Below are 6,926 nucleotides of genomic sequence, written 5' to 3' on the forward strand. Positions count from 1 at the left end.
GAAGCGCACTTTCTGACAATGCGCAGCAGGATTCGTTTTAATCGCAGCAAAGCTCTCTGGTATGAATGCGACCTAAGAGCTGCTCCACTCAACAACGGGTGTAGGCTTGGAGTGATTGGCTATCGCACGCACACACACCCCACGTGCACCTACTCACACCACCGCAATTATTCATGTCCACGTTCATCCCAGTACACATCAGATCACCGACAGGCTGCTTTGACAAGCGTATTGATTGGCAAATAATACAATACCATATACAATATTGATGCATAATAGTGAATATGAACACACCTGTTCAATATGCTTTTGGTTCATTCATTTTGGCATGAATTTGCACGGGAGTTTAGATTGAAACTCCCTTGAGAATTCCTCAAAGTGTCAAGGCTGCTCATATTGTTAATAGTACACTTTATATTTGTCTTCTATCTAAGTGCATATTCTTGGCTTTGTTTTCTTACACACTGAATTAATCTGATCTTTCTGATCTTAACTGATCTTAATCTGATCATTCCATTGAGCTTTGGAGACTAAATTGGAACTGGAACAAAGTGTTCAGTCTCAGTTCAGGCATACAGGAAGGAAGCTTTGTCTTCTCCATGCAGGCGTGTAGCGACTGCCCGTCATCACAGGCATTTAAGGACATTTAGCCAACGCCTTATTATTAGCTCTTAGCCTTTATCCTTTTTATACAGTTGTAATTAGATGTCTAATACGCAACATTATTCACAAGCAGACAACAGGCTTGTAGATCTTTCTTTCTTTCTTTCTTTCTTTCTTTCTTTCTTTCTTTCTTTCTTTCTTTCTTTCTTTCTTTCTTTCTTTCTTTCAATAGCCAAATCCCCAAAACTACCAAACTGTAGATTCTATGTTGGTGTGTTGGTTATCTGTAGTCTTCCAAGCTGTAGATTATATGTTGGTGTGTTGGTTATCTGTAGTCTACCAAGCTTTAGATTCTATGTTGGTGTGTTGGTTATCTGTAGTCTACCAAGCTTTAGATTCTATGTTGGTGTGTTGGTTATCTGTAGTCTACCAAGCTGTAGATTCTATGTTGGTGTGTTGGTTGTAGTCTACCAAGCTGTAGATTCTATGTTGGTGTGTCGGTTGTAGTCTACCAAGCTGTAGATTATATGTTGGTGTGTTGGTTATCTGTAGTCTACCAAGCTGTAGATTCTATGTTGGTGTGTTGGTTATCTGTAGTCTACCAAGCTGTAGATTATATGTTGGTGTGTTGGTTGTAGTCTACCAAGCTGTAGATTCTATGTTGGTGTGTTGGTTGTAGTCTACCAAGCTGTAGATTCTATGTTGGTGTAATGGTTTTAGTGTAACAGAGCCTACTGCCTGTCCAGTAGTCTACACTGACAATAGCAGAACCATGCCCTGACACTATTTCACCAGAATGGAAAATAGACTTAATTAGTATCACTTGTAATAATATTACATGTGATACTAATTAAGTCTATTTTCCATATGGTTACTGCACATATACTAGCCTATAGCCTAAAAATAGTGTGCGCAATGCACAACATAGATAATGTTATGGAATATTGGATCCAAATCTTTGTATCATCTTTGCTAAACAGTTAGAAAAAGGCACGAAACAAGACCTATAATGTATAAAGCCCACGGCAGAAGACCTTCAACACATACTAACTGTTGCTCAACAGAGAGATGATGTTCATAAAACCCTGGCAAACCCAAATTCAATATACTCTCCTCATTTCATCATATATCATGTTGAGAAAACTACTCCAGTAAGACCAGAGTGAGAGCATGCAGTCTCGTCAAGAAGACTGAATAGGGTACAACATTGTTGAATAGGATACAACACTGTTTAACATACAAAGATATTGTTTAATTTGTGGGAAGGCCAGTACAATTGATTGATTGATTGATTGATTGATTGATGGATTTAATTGTTTATTAGACATAAATGTAAAAACAGCAACATAGTACAGGCATACAATCAGTCCAAAAGGGATAGCACAAAAAAAGTCCTTGCGGTCTTGTTGCAATCAGTTCAAAGACAAAACCAGGACTACTGGTCAGAGTACCAGAGACAGGGCCTTCACATGCAGCATCAGAAATGAATCGGCTGCTCTCGTACCCAGATCTCTTTGCATATGATGACAAATATCATAAATGCTATACCTAAAACACTAAATCTCTAAACGAAATATAGCAGCTATAAAACAAAGAATCTGAACAGCAGACCAGTATCTTTGTTAAAGCTTTTATTAATGTCACTGAAGTAATTAACATTTTCCTTTAAATAAATGAGGCACAGACTGGCACAGAAAATCAGCCTATGGCATTTGTGGTCTTCACCGGCCCAAATATTTGTTACAATTACAATTTTACAATTTAGGCATTTAGCAGACGCTCTTGATCCAGAGCGACTTACATTAAGCTACTATGTCTTCTTTGTATTACTTTTTCTTATCATTTTGGCTCAGGCCCGGCTCAGCCCCGGCCCCATGACTGCCCAGCCCTTCTGCTAGAATTGCCGGGCCTGTTCAGTAGCATAATAATAGCCTATTAATTAAAAACCAGTCCGCTGTTTCTTCCTAACGGGAAATCTCCGCCCCCCCCCATAATAAACACCAGTAAGACCAGTGTTGCTCGGAAATCTGAGATACGTCAGATAATTGTAGGGAGGAGGAACTCACCCACATTGTTTCAGGTACAGCTATGAGGAACCAACCCATAAAGAGAGCATATATAAACGCAAGTGATGTCTGACTAGGATCACAGACTGAGGAGCAGGACAGACTGACTTTGACCTCTCACCTGGACAGGCTGCACACCGGTAAGCATACAGGGAACACATAGAAATACAATACAATAGAATAAAATGACAAAATAGTCACAGCTGTTCATTCACATGACATTAAGAAGCGAGGTATAGCCTATACAACCTGCTCTCACACACACACACACACACACACACACACACACACACACACACACATGCACTATCGTGCTGCAGAGACGGTCATTGACGTGACATGTTTTACTGACATTTCAGTTGAGTGTAGACTGTACTGTACATTTGGCACTAAATTATATATATATATATATATATTATTTTTTTCCCTTTTTATTAAAATCAATTTGAGTTAAATCAAACCATTTTGAAGGTACATGCACCATAGGAAAGATTGGATGCTTAGTTTTTCTTATGTCCATACCTGTCTGATCATTGCATCTGCTAGATACCAAACTTAACAAACGTTATAATAATTGTATCTTCTCTTTCCAGTGTCATTAACTCAGCATCAGTATGGCTGTCCGTTCACTGCTTGTGATTGCGATTGTTTTCCTGTCTTCAGCATGGGCCCGTGAGTACGTGTGCGTGTGTGTGCGTGTGTGTGCGTGTGCGTGTGCGTGTGTGTGTGTGTGCGCGCATTGTTATTAATCTATCCTTTGTATCAATTATTTCAAAGTCAAACTAGCTTGGCATACATTACTGTCAAAACAGAAATGAAAAAACAAAAGCAACAGATTCAAGTAAAACACGATTAAGGAATGCATTTGTGTACATTTTATGTACGTACAATGGCATAACTTTAGTGATGTCTGTCTGTGTCTCTGTCTTTCTTTCTCTCTGTCTTTCTCTCTCTCTCTCTCTCTCTCTCTCTCTCTCTCTCTCTCTCTCTCTCTCTCTCTGTGTCTCTCTCTCTCTCTCTCTCTCTCTGTCTCTCTCTCTCAGACAACGAGACATACAGCTACTCTCTAGCAGTGGGTAACGGGGCAGGTACCTCCTACGAGTCAAAGGCGGAGGGAATCGAGGGACAGATCACAGCCATCAGGATCTGGGAGAACCACAGCAGCTACCTCAGAGGGTACTGTATATGTACAGTTCAATTGTCAACGGTAGAAACATATTATTTTCCTGTATTATTAAGCCAGAAAGCTGAACAGTCTCGCTGGTGACAATAGTCAATTTACAAGCACTGCAATGCATTTCTGTCAGTAGTTTAGCTATTTTCTGCATGTCTCATCCAGTAAATCAGGCAATACCCAGACTAAGGAGGTTAAAAATAGAAGAGATATATCGATAAGAAGCAGCCCTGAAGTTCCTTTAGTGTCTACTAGTGTGTGACTATTTTGGTATGTTGATAAGAAACAAAGATGACACTTGCAGGAATGATGAGCGTGCAGATGAGTTGACTGACACGACATCTAGGTGTCCGTGTTACGCAATATCTAATTAGCAGAGCCTTAGATATAGACAGAGTTACGCAAACTGCGTTCACTTCATGGGGCCAGTCCAATAATGGCGGCAAGTCCTGGACCAGAAGTACGCAGAAATGCATTGGACTCAGGCAACAGCCCATGCTTTAATGAACTTAAATCCCTTTATTTTAGATTTTGTAGTAATAGTAGGCCTACAACATAAACATTAAAGAGACTTTAGTTGTTACTGTACAATACTTTAAAACAGTCGTCATGTTGCACACATGCTTAAAATAGCTCTTATTTGCGCCGCCCTCGTTGAAAACAATGTATTTCCAATTAACTCTCAGTTCAGGCTGCATGAACAGCGCTCGAGCGCTCGGTTTACGCCCCCTCTATACCGTAACTCTTCTATTAGATGGCTCTGTTAATTAGTATCCAATCTTAAAAATAAATGTGTCTCTCCCTGGCGCATCACATATTAGTCATTTAAATGACACTCACATACACAGCAGTCATAGGAGGCCTTAGTTATGTTTAAATTGAAACAGGCCTCCACCCTCAGGGGGGCCTCCAAGCTCCAACTGAACGTCAGGCGTCAGTCAACCCCCGCCACTCTTGGCCCTTGCTCTCTCCCATAATGTTAAGTTACACCTATTTTATGTAAATAACCTGGGTAAAATGTGCAGCATTGGGAGGTAAAGGGGAGAAACTTTAATTGTGAAGGGACGATAGGATGAGGAGAGGTGGTGTTGTTGCTAATTGTCGAGAGTAATGGCTGTGTGTGATATTGAACAGTAAAAGTATTTGTATCAATACGGCTGTATCAACAAAATAATTATGTCATAGGTATATGGGGGCCTCATATTTGGTCTTGAAACGGGCCTCCAGATTCTGACAGCAGTAATGAATAAAAGTGTCTCGCAATTTTTTTATTTGATTTGATTCATTTGATATATGCATGAATGATACAGTTCATAGGAGAGCAGTACAGAATTATCAGGATTGCACAAAAAGTCAGAGGACTTATTTCCATTGTGATCCAAATCTTACATACAGCTCAATGTTGTCATGTTTTCTCTTAACCTGAACTGCAACTGCATGTATACTTTCATGTTTTATACTGTACCTTTATTTAATGAAAGCTGACAGAATCTTCCAGCATTTGGCAACAAACCTCAAACCTGTTTTCTTTCAATCACTCTGTCTCTCTCTCTCTCTCACTCACTCACTCACTCACTCACTCACTCACTCACTCACTCACTCACTCACTCACTCACTCACTCACTCACTCACACACACACACACACACACACACACACACACACACACACACACACACACACACACACACACACACACACACACACACACAGGTTGCAGTTTCAGTACGATGGCATCTGGAGTGCGCATGTCGGCCATAACACTGGTGGTGCCAGTGTAATAGAGATGGAGCTGCGTGATGGCGAGTTCATTACTCAGATTTCTGGGAAATGGTATTCCAGTAACTACATCTATCAGGTCAGAACCTAAAAACTAAACATTCCAGTCACTACATCTATCAGGTCAGACACATTCCAGTCCAGATGTGAGTGTGAGATGATATCGACCATTTATAGATCTGCTATTTTCACTACTTTTCTGAGCCTTTGGAATTTCACCCTTGACTAGTACCCCATATTACAATAAAACACGAAAACGAATAAATAAATAAAAACTAAAAGTTAACCTTTTAAAAACTAAAACTAAATTAAACTAGCAAAGCAGGTTAAATACCAATTAAAACTAAACTGAAACTGTGAAGACAAAATGAAATAAAAGTCAAAGTGAAAGTGAATGATGTACACTACAGTGCACAGCTAGTCCAAACATATCAGTATGGATAAACCTTCCCAATCTATTTCATGACACTGAGACCCCTTTTCCTTCCGGTCTTAGTCCATGAGCCAGAGCTCCAAAATTGGAACGTTAATTATGAATTGATTGGGCAAAACTATACCTATATTAAATTGTTTATAGGAACAATATATTAATATATGATAAGATAACCCTTCCATATACCGGTAGTAGCTTTTTCATCTTTTCTATTTTTTTAATATTTTCCTATTTTAAAATTTGTAATACAATTAATCATTGTCTTCGTGTAAGAAGTAATCTACTGGGGAAGTTTCATGGTGAAAACAATCTAATGGTCCTAACAGTTTTGCACACTCAATTCATTCCCATTGGGAACCAACCAGCAGCACTCCATGGAGCCTACATTCCAGTTAAACTTTCAATAATTATACTGAGCTGACCATTTCATTCCTGTTTCTTGTGCAGCTGTATTTCGTGACCAACAGAGGGCGCATGTTGATAGCTGGCCAGCCCGCTGGCTACTCCTTCAACTTCTACCCAGTTCACCCTGACGCTCGGCTCGTGCTGATCAGCGGACGCTTCAACAGCGCTGGGATAACCTCCATCGGAGCTCACTGGGACGTGGTTGGCTCTGAGTAGAATCACTGAATCAAACCGTCCCACATCAGGGCTGGGAACCTTTGATGAAGGAGAGGGCCACTATATATTTCCTCACTCACTGCAGAAAAAAAAAGAAAAAAAAAAGCTATTTTTGCTATATATTTGAAGTGAAATCCTGAATAATTTTTTGCTATTTCTTAATTATTGTGATCCTGAGAAGTAGAGAAAAAAGAATCCCGCACACTGTCTTCACTTTAGTTTAGATTTATTGAGCAACGTTTCGGTTGTCA

The 6,926-nt window shown here is 39.7% G+C and overlaps 1 long non-coding RNA gene across 1 annotated transcript; it reads left to right on the top strand.

Annotated features, from left to right (window-relative positions):
- Window positions 1-2,749: 2,749 nt before the first annotated feature.
- On the top strand, window positions 2,750-6,630 carry LOC310856364. The gene is made up of 5 exons (XR_014569076.1): window positions 2,750-2,809; window positions 3,263-3,341; window positions 3,713-3,845; window positions 5,556-5,700; window positions 6,502-6,630. It is a non-coding gene; the product is annotated as an uncharacterized lncRNA (long non-coding RNA).
- Window positions 6,631-6,926: the final 296 nt, after the last annotated feature.

The sequence above is a fragment of the Protomyctophum parallelum genome (genome assembly GCF_964188405.1).
Source record: "Protomyctophum parallelum genome assembly, chromosome: 3".
Classification (NCBI taxonomy): domain Eukaryota; kingdom Metazoa; phylum Chordata; class Actinopteri; order Myctophiformes; family Myctophidae; genus Protomyctophum; species Protomyctophum parallelum.